The 18,834-nt window shown below is 46.8% G+C and overlaps 10 non-coding genes across 10 annotated transcripts; 7 read left to right on the forward strand and 3 right to left on the reverse strand.

The window, feature by feature from the left end:
* Window positions 1-177: 177 nt before the first annotated feature.
* On the forward strand, window positions 178-249 carry TRNAE-CUC (transfer RNA glutamic acid (anticodon CUC)). Its single transcript has one exon. It is a non-coding gene; the product is annotated as a tRNA-Glu (tRNA).
* Window positions 250-12,697: 12,448 nt separating this feature from the next.
* On the reverse strand, window positions 12,698-12,770 carry TRNAM-CAU (transfer RNA methionine (anticodon CAU)). Its single transcript has one exon. It is a non-coding gene; the product is annotated as a tRNA-Met (tRNA).
* Window positions 12,771-12,858: 88 nt separating this feature from the next.
* TRNAE-UUC (transfer RNA glutamic acid (anticodon UUC)) lies at window positions 12,859-12,930 on the forward strand. The gene has a single exon. It is a non-coding gene; the product is annotated as a tRNA-Glu (tRNA).
* Window positions 12,931-13,830: 900 nt separating this feature from the next.
* TRNAE-CUC (transfer RNA glutamic acid (anticodon CUC)) lies at window positions 13,831-13,902 on the forward strand. The gene has a single exon. It is a non-coding gene; the product is annotated as a tRNA-Glu (tRNA).
* A 965-nt stretch (window positions 13,903-14,867) lies between these two features.
* On the reverse strand, window positions 14,868-14,940 carry TRNAM-CAU (transfer RNA methionine (anticodon CAU)). Its single transcript has one exon. It is a non-coding gene; the product is annotated as a tRNA-Met (tRNA).
* An 88-nt stretch (window positions 14,941-15,028) lies between these two features.
* On the forward strand, window positions 15,029-15,100 carry TRNAE-UUC (transfer RNA glutamic acid (anticodon UUC)). The gene has a single exon. It is a non-coding gene; the product is annotated as a tRNA-Glu (tRNA).
* An 889-nt stretch (window positions 15,101-15,989) lies between these two features.
* On the forward strand, window positions 15,990-16,061 carry TRNAE-CUC (transfer RNA glutamic acid (anticodon CUC)). The gene has a single exon. It is a non-coding gene; the product is annotated as a tRNA-Glu (tRNA).
* A 965-nt stretch (window positions 16,062-17,026) lies between these two features.
* Window positions 17,027-17,099, reverse strand: TRNAM-CAU (transfer RNA methionine (anticodon CAU)). Its single transcript has one exon. It is a non-coding gene; the product is annotated as a tRNA-Met (tRNA).
* Window positions 17,100-17,187: 88 nt separating this feature from the next.
* Window positions 17,188-17,259, forward strand: TRNAE-UUC (transfer RNA glutamic acid (anticodon UUC)). Its single transcript has one exon. It is a non-coding gene; the product is annotated as a tRNA-Glu (tRNA).
* A 900-nt stretch (window positions 17,260-18,159) lies between these two features.
* TRNAE-CUC (transfer RNA glutamic acid (anticodon CUC)) lies at window positions 18,160-18,231 on the forward strand. The gene has a single exon. It is a non-coding gene; the product is annotated as a tRNA-Glu (tRNA).
* The last annotated feature ends 603 nt before the right edge of the window (window positions 18,232-18,834 follow it).

Raw genomic sequence — 18,834 nt, forward strand, 5'->3', positions numbered from 1 at the left:
AAACGAGGGACCAGTACCCCGTCTAAGAATCGAACGTTCATCTTTCAGCTTATGAGACTGATTTGCTTACAACTGTGTTAACGAGGCAAGCTGCACAAATAGAACTGCAGAAGTTGCTTGTGCCAAGTAGAAAACTTATTTTTTTTCAGATTGTCACTCATAAGACAGCACATCTTTTCCCATATGGTCTAGCGGTTAGGATTCCTGGTTCTCACCCAGGCGGGCCGGGTTCAACTCCCGGTATGGGAATGTACTTTTCTGTACTGCCACCAACATTCAAAGACAAAGGTGTTTTTCAGACAAAAGTATTTCAGGTAGAATTTGCGTTAAGCTGTCGAAAATTCTGAACGCCATCTTTTGGTCCGTTCGTTGTGATGTGAACTTTGGCACAAGATTTAATTTGGTTTCATAGCTCAAATCAATCTCAACTAGCCCCTTTTAGAGCAAACGTGTCAAGAGAATCAACAACCCATGTGTCCTGTCTGTCATTTGGGTTCGCAAATTCTTACTTATCAGAAACATTTTAAATCTGAAAGGGAAAGTTCTAATTTGGTGACAGAATCTCTTCAGAAAAGAGGAGACCGCTTCCCCGTGTGAGGATCGAACTCACGAACTTCAGAATATGAGACTGACGCGCTCACTACTGACGGGTGTTTTTCAGACAAAAGTATTTCAGGTAGATTTTGCGCTTAGCTGTCAAACAGCTCAAATCACTCTCATCTGCCTCTTTATACAGCAAACGGGTCAAGAGAAACAGCAACCCATGTGTCCCATCTGTCATTTGGGTTCACAAATCCTTACTTATCAGAAACGTGTTAGAACTAGAGTTGAGCGATACCAGCCGATACTTGAAAATATCGGATCGGAATGGATCGGCCGATCTTAAAAAAAAGTATCGGTATCGCCGATTCCGATACCGGGAACCAATGCAAGTCAATGGGGCCAAAATATCGGAATTAAAAAAAACCCTTTCTTTCCTTGTAGGTTAATTCTACATGAAGAAAAACAACTAAGAATAATGTAGAATGTATTGTGGGAGGTGGAGGAGACATTAAAGCCATAGAGGTTTAGCCCAATCAAATGGAATAGCAGGAATTAAACTTTTTTTTTTAAAGATGTTAGGAGTTACAAAGATATTGACTATGTTAGCCTCATTTATATTTTGCCAGACATGTATGTCTTCTTCTTCTACTTCCTTTTTTTACATTCTTCTTCTTCTTCTTCTACTTCCTTTTTTTACATTCTTCTTCTTCTTCTACTACTTCCTTTTTTTACATTCTTCTTCTTATTCCTTTTTTTACATTCTTCTTCTTCTTCTTCTACTTCCTTTTTTTACATTCTTCTTCTTCTTCTTCTTCTTCTTCTTCTTCTTCTTCTTCTTCTTCCTTTTCTTACATTCTTCATATTCTTCTTATTCAACAATTATTATTCTACATATTCAGCTTCTTCATCTTCTTCCTATTCTTCTTCATCATATTCTTGTTTGTGTCAGGCATTCCTGTAGTTGTTATCTAGAAAAGTTAGAAGTTTACACCTTCCGTTCTGCCTGTCACAAAAGATTTACAACAGGATTTGTCCGCGTTCAGTTTGGCCTGCAGAAGCAGGCCTTTTCCAGGGGCACCACGAGGAGGAACGGACTCACCCCCATACACTGCTTAGTCTTCTTCTGCTTATAAATAAGATAATATCATTTGCTCAGAGTATTAGTCTTATGCTTAATGTTCTTCTGCTTTGTTTTTTTTATGCTTCTTTGTCTTCTCTCTCTTGTTGTTCTGCATCTTGGTGGTTGTCTTCCTGTTCTTTGTCCTCTTGAACCAGCTGACGGTACTGGCACCCGGAGGGGCAGCAGAAGGAACAAGAGCCAATGGCACTACCGAGGACCAGCTGACGGTGCTGGAACCCGGTTACTAAGCAGGAGGTACCTGTGCTACAAAGCACTACCAAGGACCAGCAGACGTTGCCGGAACTCGGATACCGAGATGGAGGCACCTAGGCCAAAGGCTCTGACGAGAACCAGCTGACGGTGCTGGAACCCGGAGGGGTAGCATAAGCTGCAAGAGCAAATGGAAATAGCGAGGACCAGCTGACAGTGCTGGCACCCGGAGGGGCAGCAGAAGGAATAAGAGCCAATGGCACAACCGAGGACCAGCTGACGGTGCTGGAACCCGGTTACTAAGCAGGAGGTACCTGTGCTACAAAGCACTACCAAGGACCAGCAGACGTTGCCGGAACTCGGATACCGAGATGGAGGCACCTAGGCCAAAGGCTCTGACGAGAACCAGCTGACGGTGCTGGAACCCGGAGGGGTAGCATAAGCTGCAAGAGCAAATGGAAATAGCGAGGACCAGCTGACAGTGCTGGCACCCGGAGGGGCAGCAGAAGGAATAAGAGCCAATGGCACAACCAAGGACCAGCTGACGGTGCTGGAACCCGGTTACTAAGCAGGAGGTACCTGTGCTACAAAGCACTACCAAGGACCAGCAGACGTTGCTGGAACTCGGATACCGAGATGGAGGCACCTAGGCCAAAGGCTCTGATGAGAACCAGCTGACGGTGCTGGAACCCGGAGGGGTATCAGAAGTTACCCCTGAAAAGCAAAGTTGGCATGCCGCAAGCTGGCCGCAGTTACCGAATCACACAGTCCTACAGGGGGTGCTTGTCCTACTGGCACTATGGAACAAACCTTTCTTACCAGAACCCGCAGTCCACATAGGAAGCACCTAAACTGCTGGCACCCTAGCCTCGGCTAACCCAACCGCAACACGACATGGCAACTTGGGGTGGCAAACTGACATTGACACTTCCCGGAAACAGCAGGCAGGGCTGGAACCAAGCTGGGCAGGAGGGAGTACCCGTGCCAAAGTCAGTTATGAGCAGCAACTGGCGATGTTGGAGCCCAGGACAAGCACTTAGCAGGCTGAGGCCTGATGTGCTGTCAATTGGGAGGCAGCAGGACAGATTGCCATCAAAACAGCAGGGGAACAGCTGACGTTACTGAACCCCACAAACACAGGAGCTAGTGTTTTACTCTGTGAAGACGGCACTTCCGAGCAACAACTGGCTGTGTTGAAGCCCAGGGACAAGCACGGAGCAGGCTTAGGCTGCATTGAAGAAATTTTAAGATCGGTTGTAGACTACTAATTTGAACCAAGCTCCACTTAGGCCTGTGGATTCACTGATTTTCGTATTTCCCCTGTCCTCCAACCCCGCCAGTTACAGCTCCGAAGTGGCGTCTGCACAATCCACACTTGTTCCTGTGTTACAGGTGTTCAGTCCGGTCAGTTAATCCCCTGATGTGTGTCCGGCAATGTCGCCTGCTCTGTCCACATTCCGATAATGGGAATGTGGACAGAGCAGGCGACATTGCCGGACACACATCAGGGGATTAACTGATCGGACTGAACACCTGTAACACAGGAACAAGTGTGGATTGTGCAGACGCCACTTCGGAGCTGTAACTGGCAGGGTTGGAGGACAGGGGAAATACGAGAGACAGTGGAGCCACAGGCCTAATTGGAGCACGGTTAAAAATCAGTAGTGGTACGACTGTGTAGGCAGCAGGAGACTTTGCCATCCACACAGCAGGGGATCAGCTGACATTACTGAACCCCACTGAGACACGGGAGCAAGTATCTCTTTCCGTGTGGACGGCACTTCCGAACTACAACTGGCTGTGTTGAAGCCCAGGAAATAGGAGGGTGTAGGCAGAGGCCTACTGAATTTTGAATGAGGTGACAGCAGGAGAGACTGCCATCCACACAGCAGGGGATCAGCTGACGTTACTGAACCCCACTGAGACACGGGAGCAAGTGTCTCTTTCCGTGTGGACGGCACTTCCGAACTACAACTGGCTGTGTTGAAGCCCAGGAAATAGGAGGGTGTAGGCAGAGGCCTACTGTATTTTGAATGAGTTTACAGCAGGAGAGACTGCCATCCACACAGCAGGGGATCAGCTGACGTTACTGAACCCCACTGAGACACGGGAGCAAGTATCTCTTTCCGTGTGGACGGCACTTCCGAACTACAACTGGCTGTGTTGAAGCCCAGGAAATAGGAGGGTGTAGGCAGAGGCCTACTGTATTTTGAATGAGTTTACAGCAGGAGAGACTGCCATCCACACAGCAGGGGATCAGCTGACGTTACTGAACCCCACTGAGACACGGGAGCAAGTATCTCTTTCCGTGTGGACGGCACTTCCGAACTACAACTGGCTGTGTTGAAGCCCAGGAAATAGGAGGGTGTAGGCAGAGGCCTACTGTATTTTGAATGAGTTTACAGCAGGAGAGACTGCCATCCACACAGCAGGGGATCAGCTGACGTTACTGAACCCCACTGAGACACGGGAGCAAGTGTCTCTTTCCGTGTGGACGGCACTTCCGAACTACAACTGGCTGTGTTGAAGCCCAGGAAATAGGAGGGTGTAGGCAGAGGCCTACTGTATTTTGAATGAGTTTACAGCAGGAGAGACTGCCATCCACACAGCAGGGGATCAGCTGACGTTACTGAACTCCACTGAGACACGGGAGCAAGTGTCTCTTTCCGTGTGGACGGCACTTCCGAACTACAACTGGCTGTGTTGAAGCCCAGGAAATAGGAGGGTGTAGGCAGAGGCCTACTGTATTTTGAATGAGTTTACAGCAGGAGAGACTGCCATCCACACAGCAGGGGATCAGCTGACGTTACTGAACCCCACTGAGACACGGGAGCAAGTATCTCTTTCCGTGTGGACGGCACTTCCGAACTACAACTGGCTGTGTTGAAGCCCAGGAAATAGGAGGGTGTAGGCAGAGGCCTACTGTCTTTGTAATGCGGAGACAGCAGGAGAGACTGCCATCTCCACAGCAGGGGAACAGCTGGCAGTGCTGAACCCCACTAACACTTGAACGAATGTGTTTGGCTCTGTGGAGACGACACTTCTGAACACCAACTGACGCTGTTGGAGCCCAGGATTAGGCGAGGAGCAGGCTGGGGCCTACTGGATTTTGGCAGGTGAAGGCAGCAGGAGACTTGCCATCTCCACAGCAGGGGAACAGCTGGCAGTGCTGAACCCCACTAACACTTGAACGAATGTGTTTGGCTCTGTGGAGACGACACTTCTGAACACCAACTGACGCTGTTGGTGCCCAGGATTACGCATGCCGCATGCAGAGGCCAATGGGCAGCGGTTTTTATGGAGGTTGTGGACTACTACTGATTCTAACCATGCTCCACTTAGGCCTCTGGCTCCACTGTCTCTACTATTTACCCTGGCCTCCAACCCCGCCAGCTACATCTCTGAAGTGGCGTCAGCACAATCTACACTTGTTCCTGTGTTACTGGTGCTCAGTCCCATCAGTTGATCCCCTGATGTTTGTCCGGCAAGTTCGCCAGCTCTGTCCTCATTCCCACTACTGGTTATGGGAATGTGGACAGAGCAGGAGACCTTGCCGGACACACATCAGGGGATAAACTGATGGGACTGAGCCACAGGAACACAGGAACAAGTGTAGATTGTGCTGACGCCACTTCAGAGATGTAGATGGCGGGGTTGGAGGTCAGGGGAAATAGTAGAGACAGTGGAGCCAGAGACCTAAGTTGGGCACGGTTAAAAATCAGTAGTGGTTTGAATGTTGATGGAGCTGGTGACTCTGCCGTCCACACAGCAGGGGATCAGCTGGCATTACTGAACCCCAGTAACACAGGAGCTAGTGTGTTTCTCTGTGCAGACGACACATCTGAGCGACAACTGGCTGTGTTGAAGCACAGGGATTATAGTTCAGGTGGTAGAAAAATGAACACACCAGCAGACCTGGATACAGTTGCCAACCACTAATTTAGTCTGTAAGAGGAATGGCAAAGTCTTTGGAGATCCAGGCCTTGTTCATTTTCAGAAAAGTCAGCCGGTCAACATTATCGGAAGATAGTCGCGTGCGACGGTCTGTTAGTACACCACCTGCGGCACTAAAGACACGTTCCGATAATACACTGGCAGCAGGGCAAGCCAGCACCTCCAATGCATACTGGCTAAGCTCTGGCCATGTATCCAGCTTAGAGACCCAAAACTTGAAGGGGGAAGAGCCATCTGGGAGTACAGCGACAGGGCAAGACATGTAGTCTGACACCATCTGACGGAAGCGTTGCCTCCTGCTGACTCGAGGCGTCGCTGATGGTGTAGACAATTGTGGTGGACACACAAAACTTTGCCACATTTGGGCCATAGTGGTCTTGCCTTGTGCTGCGGCACTGCCTCTGCTCCCTCTTTGTGCAGAGTTTCCTCCACTGCCTCGACGCACAGAGCTGCTTTGTAAAGCACTTGCAACAATGCTGTCGGGTGGAATGGAAAACATTATGGACTGCACCAGTGACTCTTCGTACTCCCGCATTTTACGCTCCCGGTTCAACGTTGGTATGAGCCTTTGTACGCTGTCCCGGTAGCGAGGATCTAGTAGGGTGTACACCCAATAATCAGCCGAGACGAGAATGTGGGCGATGCGGCGGTCGTTTCTCAGGCACTGCAGCATGAAATCAACCATGTGCTGCAGACTCCCAACTGCCAAAGAACCGCTGTCCCCTGTTTGAGGCGTGACCTCGACCTGCTCTGCATCACCCCACCCTCGCTGTACATACTGAGTAGAGGTTTGTGTACCTCCCTCCTCTGGAGAGATGTCTTCCTCCTCCATCGACTCCTCCTCATCCTCCTCACAAAGTGTCCCCTGCCTAGGCCTTTGTGAGGAAACACGTAGCGCAGACTGTCCAGAAGCAGATGGCATTTGGGACTCCTCATCCTCCACCTCTTCTGAAACCTCATCCCTTAGTGCTTGCAGTGTTTGTTGAAGCAGGCAGATAAGGGGGACAGTCATGCTGACTAGTGCATCATCTGCACTCGCCATCCGCGTGGATTCATCGAAGGCACGCAAAACGAGGCAGATGTCCTTCATAGAGGCCCACTCAATGGTGCTGAAGTGTGAACGGCGCACAGTGCGACTTGTTTGCGCCTGATGCAGCTGGTACTCCATGACTGCTGCCTGCTGCTCACACAACCGCTCCAACATATGTAACGTTGAATTCCACCGGGTGGGTAGGTCACATATGATGCGATGTTCTGGAAGGCCAAATCGTCGCTGCAGAGCAGCGAGGCGCGATCTTGCCGTGCTGGAACGTCGCAAGTGAGCGCACTCTATGCGGACCTTGTGCAACAGTGCATCAAGATCCGGATAGTCCCTCAGAAAGCTCTGCACGACCAAGTTAAGAACATGTGCCAGACATGGGATGTGTGTGAGGTTGCCTAGGCCAAGAGCTGCCACCAGATTTCGGCCATTGTCACACACTACCAAGCCCGGCTGGAGATTCGCTGGCCCAAACCACACATCGCTCTCCAGCTTGATAGCATTCCAGAGCTCCTGCGCTGTGTGGCTTCGATTCCCCAAAGAAATTAATTTGAGTACAGCCTGTTGACGTTTGGCCACGGCTGTGCTCATATCGGTCGTAACAGGCTCCTGCTCTGCTGTTTCTGAGGAACTTGAGTAGGAGGAGGAGTCTATGTGTACAGACTGGAGTCCTGCAATCCGTGGCGTTGGAAGAACACGTACAGCGCCACTCTCCAGATCCGTACCCGGCTCCACAACATTGACCCAGTGGGCAGTGAGGGAAAGGTATCGTCCCTGTCCATGGTTACTGGTCCACGCATCGGTGGTCAGGTGGACCTTGCTACTAACGGCGTTTAGTAGCGCATGTTTTATTTTGCCCTCAACATGTTTCTGCAGGGCAGGGACGGCTCGCCTGCTGAAATAAAAGCGGCTGGGCACGTTGTATTGGGGGACTGCCAATGCCATTAAGTCCCGGAAGGTGTCAGTGTCCACCAGCCTGAATGACAGCATTTCAACTGCCAGAAGTTTGGCAATGCCAGCATTCAGAGACTGTGCTCGGGGATGGTTTGCCGAGTAAGGGCGCCTTTTATCCCATGCCTGTGCTACCGATGGCTGTGATGGATGGGAACGTGCTGTTATGGGTGGAATCTGACAGGGTCTCCGGACAACAGTGGCAGAGGTTCTTCCTTGGCGATCCTGTGAGGAAGCCGAACCAGCAGTGTGTGAGCTGGAGGAAGAGGGCCCAACACGAACTGAAGAGGTGGTAGGTGGTGCTGTACGTTGGCCTACGTCTTGAGGGTGTCTCTGCAACTCCAACTCGTGCTTGGTGCGCACATGTTTCCACATACAGTGCCTACAAGTAGTATTCAACCCCCTGCAGATTTAGCAGGTTTGATAAGATGCAAATAAGTTAGAGCCTTCAAACTTCACACAAGAGCAGGATTTATTAACAGATGCATAAATCTTACAAACCAAAAAGTTATGTTGCTCAGATAAATTTTAATAAATTTTAAACATACAAGTGTGGGTCAATTATTATTCAACCCCTAGGTTTAATATGTTGTGGAATAACCCTTGTTTGCAATTACAGCTAATAATCGTCTTTTATATGACCTGATCAGGCCGGCACAGGTCTCTGGAGTTATCTTGGCCCACTCCTCCATGCAGATCTTCTCCAAGCTATCTAGGTTCTTTGGGTGTCTCATGTGGACTTTAATCTTGAGCTCCTTCCACAAGTTTTCAATTGGGTTAAGGTCAGGAGACTGACTAGGCCACTCCAACACCTTGATTTTTTGCCTCTTGAACCAGGCCTTGGTTTTCTTGGCTGTGTGCTTTGGGTCGTTGTCTTGTTGGAAGATGAAATGACGACCCATCTTAAGATCCTTGATGGAGGAGCGGAGGTTCTTGGCCAAAATCTCCAGGTAGGCCGTGCTATCCATCTTCCCATGGATGCGGACCAGATGGCCAGGCCCCTTCGCTGAGAAACAGCCCCACAGCATGATGCTGCCACCACCATGCTTGACTGTAGGGATGGTATTCTTTGGGTCGTATGCAGTGCCATCCAGTCTCCAAACGTCATGTGTGTGGTTGGCACCAAAGATCTCGATCTTGGTCTCATCAGACCAGAGAACCTTGAACCAGTCTGTCTCAGAGTCCTCCAAGTGATCATGAGCAAACTGTAGACGAGCCTTGACATGACGCTTTGAAAGTAAAGGTACCTTACGGGCGCGTCTGGAACGGAGACCATTGCGGTGGAGTACGTTACTTATGGTATTGACTGAAACCAATGTCCCCACTGCCATGAGATCTTCTCGGAGCTCCTTCCTTGTTGTCCTTGGGTTAGCCTTGACTCTTCGGACAAGCCTGGCCTCGGCACGGGAGGAAACTTTCAAAGGCTGTCCAGGCCGTGGAAGGCTAACAGTAGTTCCATAAGCCTTCCACTTCCGGATGATGCTCCCAACAGTGGAGACAGGTAGGCCCAACTCCTTGGAAAGGGTTTTGTACCCCTTGCCAGCCTTGTGACCCTCCACGATCTTGTCTCTGATGGCCTTGGAATGCTCCTTTGTCTTTCCCATGTTGACCATGTATGAGTGCTGTTCATAAGTTTGGGGAGGGTCTTAAATAGTCAGAAAAGGCTGGAAAAAGAGATAATTAATCCAAACATGTGAAGCTCATTGTTCTTTGTGCCTGAAATACTTCTTAATACTTTAGGGGAACCAAACAGAATTCTGGTGGTTTGAGGGGTTGAATAATAAATGACCCTCTGAATAAACTTTTCACAATTTAAAAAAAAATTAAACAAAGAAATAACATTCTTTTTTGCTGCAGTGCATTTCACACTTCCAGGCTGATCTACAGTCCAAATGTCACAATGCCAAGTTAACTCCGAATGTGTAAACCTGCTAAATCTGCAGGGGGTTGAATACTACTTGTAGGCACTGTATTTGTGGTATTGAGGTTGCTGACATTTCTCCCTCTTTTGACTCTCTGATGACACAGCTTGCATTTGACAAAGCAAATGTCATCTGCAACTGTGTCAAAAAAGGACCACGCACTGCAACTCTTGTGAGCGCCCGGTTTGCCTTTGGAAGGAGGAATGCTCCTAACGGGTGCCGAAGTGGAGGGTACAGGCAACCAAGTCTTCCCCCTCCCTCTGCCTCCTGTTTTGGCCGGTAGGGGAATCTCTTCCTCCGAGCTGCTCCCACCACCTTCCTGTTGCTCACGCCATGATGGGTCAAGGACCTCATCATCTTCCCTCCCCTCTTCAAACAGCTGCTTCTCCGGGGTTGTCTCGCCAGCACCGTACGCACCAGAAAGTGGCAACTGAGTCTCGTCATCATCTGATGCGTACTGAGGTGTGCTGACCATAGGCACTGGCCCACTCGCCTCTTCAGATTCAGAGGGACAAAGAAGTTGCGCATCACTGCATACTCCCTCTTCTTCACATTCAGGAATGCTGCTTGGCTGGCCCCCTCTTTCCAAGCCAACAGATTCCGAGAACAGAAGTAGAGATTGTGATGGCTCCTGTCCATGTCTCTCTGACTGCCTGGGCACTTTGGCAGGTGGTGAAGAGACAGATGGTTGCTCTTCGGTGCTCTGACCCTGAGAGGATGCGGAAGTAATTGAAGTCGATGCGTTAGCTGCCATCCATCCGACAACGGCTTCAATTTGTTCCTCCCGCAGCAGTGGGGTACGTTGAGGTCCTACAAAGCTGCGCATAAAGGACTGTTGCCTGCTAAAACTGGGGGATGCTGATCCACTGGTGCCCGCAGCAGGCCCAGAATCCCCACGTCCTCTACCTGTAGAATCCCCACGTCCTCTCCCTGCAGAATCCCCACGTCCTCTCCCTGCTGAAACTCCACGCCCACGCCCACGCCCCCGCGCCTTACTCCCTGCCTTCTTCATCTTGCAAGACTGCTTAAGATAGGCAAAAAAGGACAAAGGGGGGCCTTAGTGTGCTTATTCCTGAACAGCTGGTTACAGGTACAAGAAACACTAATTTTATGAAGTGTGTGTGTGTGGACTAGACTTTAATAGGAGCTGATGTGGCCTACACAAGTTCAAAATGTAGTGTTTGGTGAACTTTTTATGTGGTTTCTTTGTTTGAAACAAACTCAAAGTATGAGAACAAAGAATTGAAACTGATAGTATCACCAACTTTTTGGAGCTATTACAATGCAGGCAGGTAACCTACAATGCAAAAGATGAGGCTCCAAAAAAATTGGGTAATACTAATCTGGCTGCGCCGGCAGGGCACAAGCCAGAAAAAAAGGCTCCTCTATCTACTCCTATATAGTGTTTGCAACCAACCAATGTTGATGGATACGGATGGATGCACACTAATAGGAGAAGAAAAAATGAGCTGCACTCAGAGACAAATATGTGTGAGGCAGTGACGCACGTTGAGCGTCCTACAACCAGACGTAGCTGCAGGACACTCTACTCAGCGTGAGCTGCACTCACACACAGTCAGAGACCTCTCAGACAGCCGTCAACAGTGCAGCTAAGTGGGCACTGGCACTGACAGGCTGCAGAAAGGCTCCGCTGTGTACTCCTATATAGTGTTTGCAACCACCGTAGATGGAGACGGATGGATGCACACTAATAGAAGAAAAAATGAGCTGCACTCAAATAAAAATATGTGTGAGGCAGTGACGCACGCTGAGCGTCCTACAGCCAGACGTAGCTGCAGGACACACTACTCAGCGTGAGCTGCACTCACACACAGTCAGAGACCTCTCAGACAGCCGTGAACAGTGCAGCAAAGTGGACACTAGCACTGAAAGGCTGCAGAAAGGCTCCGCTGTCTACTACTAGTGTTTGCAACCAACGTATATGGATACGGATGGAAGCACACTAGATTGAAATTATTTAAAAAATGCAGCTCAAAAAATAAAAGATGTATGAGGCAGCAGTGATCACACTGGGTGGCCTACAGCCTGACGTGGCTGCAGGACCCACTCCACAGCGTGAGCTGCACTCACACAGCCCTTGCAGACAGCTGTGAAAACAGCGCTGCTAGGGAAAAGCAAGCTACAGTGGTGGTTTATGTAGCCTGGATAAAGCACAATATTGTTTTTAGAATCGCTATTTCTAACTGTCCCTCACAGTCTTCTACAGCAGCCTGTCCCTAACTGAATTCACAGCAGAGTGACCAGAAATGGCGGCTGCGGTGGCTTTTATAGTGCATCATGACATCATTTCGGCAGCCAATCACAGCCATGCCAATAGTTAACATGCCTACATGCCTAACAGGATGTGCCCACACTTCGGAGGATTCCCATTGGCTTAATCAAAGCAAGCAGGCTCATAGCATGATGGGAACTTCCTATTCCGATTCCGATCCCGGAATCCGATATGAAAAAAGTATCGGAATTAAGTATCGGAATTCCGATACCGCTAATATCGGCCGATACCCGATACTTGCGGTATCGGAATGCTCAACACTAGTTAGAACTGAAAGGGAAAGTTCTAAGATTTTGACAAAATCTCTTCGGAAAAGAGGAGCCTGCTGCCCCGTGTGAGGATCGAACTCACGACCTTCAGATTATGAGACTGACGCGGGTGTTTTTCAGACAAAAGTATTTCAGGTAGATTTTGCGCTTAGCTGTCTATCATTCTGAACACCAGCTTTTGGTTACATTCATTGTGACGACCTTTGGCACAAGATTTAAATTTTTTTCATAGCTCAAATCACTCTCATCTGCCTCTTTATACAGCAAACGAGTCAAGAGAACCAGCAACCCATGTGTCATTTGGGTTCACAAATCCTTACTTATCAGAAACATGTTAGAACTGAACGGGAAAGTTCTAAGTTTTTGACAAAATCTCTTCGGAAAAGAGGAGCCCGCTGCCCCGTGTGAGGATCGAACTCACGACCTTCAGATTATGAAACTGACGCGCTACCTACTGTGCTAACGAGGCAAGATGCAAGTGCCAATCTGCAGACGTTAATTGTGCAAGCCCCCGAGCTGATTTTTTTCAATAGATACCTCAGTGTGTAGCTATCCATTCCCATATGGTCTAGCGGTTAGGATTCCTGGTTTTCACCCAGGCGGCCCGGGTTCGTCTCCTGGTATGGGAACGCACCTTTTACTGTACTACTGCCAACAATCAAAGACAGAAATGTATTTTCCAGACAATAATATTTCAGGTAGATTTTGTACTTTGCAGTCAAAAATGCTGAACATCAGGGTATTTGTGGCTTTTACTGACCTTTAGCACAAGATTTCATTTTGTTTCATAGCTTAAACCATTCTCAACTACACCTTATTACTCCAAAGCGTCAAGGGACGCAACAATCCATGTGTTCTTTCTGTCACTAAGGCTCCTGTTTCCTTTCGAATCGGAAACGTGAGTTTCAGTGAGAAAGTTCTGAGTGGGTGACACAATATCCCAAGAAAAGGGGGGAGAATAGTTCCACGTGTGAGGAAAAAACCTCATGAACTTCAGATTACCAACTGACGTGCTAAGTACCATGCTCATGTGGCAACTTTTTTCTTTTGTGATGTAAAAGCTATTTAATCAAAGCAAAAACTTCTTTTTTTTTTTTTTTTTTTTTAATTTATCTTGCTGCTTAGTGTATAACTTGTCCCATGTGGAAAAGTGGATAGGACCTAGTATCCCTGGTCGACTGGTTTACTTCCTGCTATGGGAGTGACACTCCTTTGGAACTAGTACACACATTCAAAAGCTGCCCCATGCCTTGTACGTGGAAACAGTTTAGGAACTAAATTGGTTATGTTTTGGTACTGAATCGGAAAAATCTGTGGCCCTGTAGCCAAGATGGAGACAGAATCGATTGAGAAAACGAGGGACCAGTACCCCGTCTAAGAATCGAACGTTCATCTTTCAGCTTATGAGACTGATTTGCTTACAACTGTGTTAACGAGGCAAGCTGCGCAAATAGAACTGCAGAAGTTGCTTGTGCCAAGTAGAAAACTTATTTTTTTTCAGATTGTCACTGATAAGACAGCACATCTTTTCCCATATGGTCTAGCGGTGAGGATTCCTGGTTCTCACCCAGGCGGCCCGGGTTCAACTCCCGGTATGAGAATGTACTTTTCTGTACTGCCACCAACATTCAAAGACAAAGGTGTTTTTCAGACAAAAGTATTTCAGGTAGAATTTGCGTTAAGCTGTCGAAAATTCTGAACGCCATCTTTTGGTCCGTTCGTTGTGATGAACTTTGGCACAAGATTTAATTTGGTTTCATAGCTCAAATCAATCTCAACTAGCCCCTTTTACAGCAAACGTGTCAAGAGAATCAACAACCCATGTGTCCTGTCTGTCATTTGGGTTCGCAAATTCTTACTTATCAGAAACATTTTAAATCTGAAAGGGAAAGTTCTAATTTGGTGACAGAATCTCTTCAGAAAAGAGGAGACCGCTTCCCCGTGTGAGGATCGAACTCACGAACTTCAGAATATGAGACTGACGCGCTCGCTACTGACGGGTGTTTTTCAGACAAAAGTATTTCAGGTAGATTTTGCGCTTAGCTGTCAAACAGCTCAAATCACTCTCATCTGCCTCTTTATACAGCAAACGGGTCAAGAGAAACAGCAACTCATGTGTCCCATCTGTCATTTGGGTTCACAAATCCTTACTTATCAGAAACGTGTTAGAACTGAAAGGGAAAGTTCTAAGTTTTTCACAAAATCTCTTCGGAAAAGAGGAGCCTGCTGCCCCGTGTGAGGATCGAACTCACGACCTTCAGATTATGAGACTGACGCGGGTGTTTTTCAGACAAAAGTATTTCAGGTAGATTTTGCGCTTAGCTGTCAATCATTCTGAACACCAGCTTTTGGTTACATTCATTGTGACGACCTTTGGCACAAGATTTAATTTTTTTTCATAGCTCAAATCACTCTCATCTGCCTCTTTATACAGCAAACGAGTCAAGAGAACCAGCAACCCATGTGTCATTTGGGTTCACAAATCCTTACTTATCAGAAACATGTTAGAACTGAACGGGAAAGTTCTAAGTTTTTGACAAAATCTCTTCGGAAAAGAGGAGCCCGCTGCCCCGTGTGAGGATCGAACTCACGACCTTCAGATTATGAGACTGAGGCGCTACCTACTGTGCTAACGAGGCAAGATGCACGTGCCAATCTGCAGACGTTTCTTGTGCAAGCCCCCGAGCTGATTTTTTTCAATAGATACCTTAGTGTGTAGCTATCCATTCCCATATGGTCTAGCGGTTAGGATTCCTGGTTTTCACCCAGGCGGCCCGGGTTCAACTCCCGGTATGGGAACGCACCTTTTACTGTACTACTGCCAACAATCAAAGACAGAAATGTATTTTCCAGACAATAATATTTCAGGTAGATTTTGTACTTTGCAGTCAAAAATGCTGAACATCAGGGTATTTGTGGCTCTTACTGACCTTTAGCACAAGATTTCATTTTGTTTCATAGCTTAAACCATTCTCAACTACACCTTATTACTCCAAAGCGTCAAGGGACGCAACAATCCATGTGTTCTGTCTGTCACTAAGGCTCCTGTTTCCTTTCGAATCGGAAACGTTTCAGTGAGAAAGTTCTGAGTGGGTGACACAATATCCCAAGAAAAGGGGGGAGAATAGTTCCACGTGTGAGGAAAAAACCTCATGAACTACAGATTACCAACTGACGTGCTAAGTACCATGCTCATGTGGCAACTTTTTTCTTTTGTGATGTAAAAGCTATTTAATCAAAGCAAAAACTTCTTTTTTTTTTCTTTTTTTTTTTAATTTATCTTGCTGCTTAGTGTATAACTTGTCCCACGTGGATAGGACCTAGTATCCCTTGTCGACTGGTTTACTTCCTGCTATGGGAGTGACACTCCTTTGGAACTAGTACACACATTCAAAAGCTGCCCCATGCCTTGTACGTGGAAACAGTTTAGGAACTAAATTGGTTATGTTTTGGTACTGAATCGGAAAAATCTGTGGCCCTGTAGCCAAGATGGAGACAGAATCGATTGAGAAAACGAGGGACCAGTACCCCGTCTAAGAATCGAACGTTCATCTTTCAGCTTATGAGACTGATTTGCTTACAACTGTGTTAACGAGGCAAGCTGCGCAAATAGAACTGCAGAAGTTGCTTGTGCCAAGTAGAAAACTTATTTTTTTTCAGATTGTCACTGATAAGACAGCACATCTTTTCCCATATGGTCTAGCGGTTAGGATTCCTGGTTCTCACCCAGGCGGGCCGGGTTCAACTCCCGGTATGGGAATGTACTTTTCTGTACTGCCACCAACATTCAAAGACAAAGGTGTTTTTCAGACAAAAGTATTTCAGGTAGAATTTGCGTTAAGCTGTCGAAAATTCTGAACGCCAACTTTTGGTCCGTTCGTTGTGATGAACTTTGGCACAAGATTTAATTTGGTTTCATAGCTCAAATCAATCTCAACTAGCCTCTTTTACAGCAAACGTGTCAAGAGAATCAACAACCCATGTGTCCTGTCTGTCATTTGGGTTCGCAAATTCTTACTTATCAGAAACATTTTAAATCTGAAAGGGAAAGTTCTAATTTGGTGACAGAATCTCTTCAGAAAAGAGGAGACCGCTTCCCCGTGTGAGGATCGAACTCACGAACTTCAGAATATGAGACTGACGCGCTCGCTACTGACGGGTGTTTTTCAGACAAAAGTATTTCAGGTAGATTTTGCACTTAGCTGTCAAACAGCTCAAATCACTCTCATCTGCCTCTTTATACAGCAAACGGGTCAAGAGAAACAGCAACCCATGTGTCCCATCTGTCATTTGGGTTCACAAATCCTTACTTATCAGAAACGTGTTAGAACTGAAAGGGAAAGTTCTAAGATTTTGACAAAATCTCTTCGGAAAAGAGGAGCCTGCTGCCCCGTGTGAGGATCGAACTCACGACCTTCAGATTATGAGACTGACGCGGGTGTTTTTCAGACAAAAGTATTTCAGGTAGATTTTGCGCTTAGCTGTCTATCATTCTGAACACCAGCTTTTGGTTACATTCATTGTGACGACCTTTGGCACAAGATTTAAATTTTTTTCATAGCTCAAATCACTCTCATCTGCCTCTTTATACAGCAAACGAGTCAAGAGAACCAGCAACCCATGTGTCATTTGGGTTCACAAATCCTTACTTATCAGAAACATGTTAGAACTGAACGGGAAAGTTCTAAGTTTTTGACAAAATCTCTTCGGAAAAGAGGAGCCCGCTGCCCCGTGTGAGGATCGAACTCACGACCTTCAGATTATGAGACTGACGCGCTACCTACTGTGCTAACGAGGCAAGATGCACGTGCCAATCTGCAGACGTTTATTGTGCAAGCCCCCGAGCTGATTTTTTTCAATAGATACCTCAGTGTGTAGCTATCCATTCCCATATGGTCTAGCGGTTAGGATTCCTGGTTTTCACCCAGGCGGCCCGGGTTCGACTCCCGGTATGGGAACGCACCTTTTACTGTACTACTGCCAACAATCAAAGACAGAAATGTATTTTCCAGACAATAATATTTCAGGTAGATTTTGTACTTTGCAGTCAAAAATGCTGAACATCAGGGTATTTGTGGCTTTTACTGACCTTTAGCACAAGATTTCATTTTGTTTCATAGCTTAAACCATTCTCAACTACACCTTATTACTCCAAAGCGTCAAGGGACGCAACAATCCATGTGTTCTTTCTGTCACTAAGGCTCCTGTTTCCTTTCGAATCGGAAACGTGAGTTTCAGTGAGAAAGTTCTGAGTGGGTGACACAATATCCCAAGAAAAGGGGGGAGAATAGTTCCACGTGTGAGGAAAAAACCTCATGAACTTCAGATTACCAACTGACGTGCTAAGTACCATGCTCATGTGGCAACTTTTTTCTTTTGTGATGTAAAAGCTATTTAATCAAAGCAAAAACTTCTTTTTTTTTTTTTTTTTTTTTAATTTATCTTGCTGCTTAGTGTATAACTTGTCCCATGTGGAAAAGTGGATAGGACCTAGTATCCCTGGTCGACTGGTTTACTTCCTGCTATGGGAGTGACACTCCTTTGGAACTAGTACACACATTCAAAAGCTGCCCCATGCCTTGTACGTGGAAACAGTTTAGGAACTAAATTGGTTATGTTTTGGTACTGAATCGGAAAAATCTGTGGCCCTGTAGCCAAGATGGAGACAGAATCGATTGAGAAAACGAGGGACCAGTACCCCGTCTAAGAATCGAACGTTCATCTTTCAGCTTATGAGACTGATTTGCTTACAACTGTGTTAACGAGGCAAGCTGCGCAAATAGAACTGCAGAAGTTGCTTGTGCCAAGTAGAAAACTTATTTTTTTTCAGATTGTCACTGATAAGACAGCACATCTTTTCCCATATGGTCTAGCGGTGAGGATTCCTGGTTCTCACCCAGGCGGCCCGGGTTCAACTCCCGGTATGAGAATGTACTTTTCTGTACTGCCACCAACATTCAAAGACAAAGGTGTTTTTCAGACAAAAGTATTTCAGGTAGAATTTGCGTTAAGCTGTCGAAAATTCTGAACGCCATCTTTTGGTCCGTTCGTTGTGATGAACTTTGGCACAAGATTTAATTTGGTTTCATAGCTCAAATCAATCTCAACTAGCCCCTTTTACAGCAAACGTGTCAAGAGAATCAACAACCCATGTGTCCTGTCTGTCATTTGGGTTCGCAAATTCTTACTTATCAGAAACATTTTAAATCTGAAAGGGAAAGTTCTAATTTGGTGACAGAATCTCTTCAGAAAAGAGGAGACCGCTTCCCCGTGTGAGGATCGAACTCACGAACTTCAGAATATGAGACTGACGCGCTCGCTACTGACGGGTGTTTTTCAGACAAAAGTATTTCAGGTAGATTTTGCGCTTAGCTGTCAAACAGCTCAAATCACTCTCATCTGCCTCTTTATACAGCAAACGGGTCAAGAGAAACAGCAACTCATGTGTCCCATCTGTCATTTGGGTTCACAAATCCTTACTTATCAGAAACGTGTTAGAACTGAAAGGGAAAGTTCTAAGTTTTTGACAAAAT

This window comes from Dendrobates tinctorius, unplaced genomic scaffold (assembly GCF_039654945.1).
Source record: "Dendrobates tinctorius isolate UK_male_01 unplaced genomic scaffold, ASM3965494v1 ptg000272l, whole genome shotgun sequence".
Taxonomy (NCBI): domain Eukaryota; kingdom Metazoa; phylum Chordata; class Amphibia; order Anura; family Dendrobatidae; genus Dendrobates; species Dendrobates tinctorius.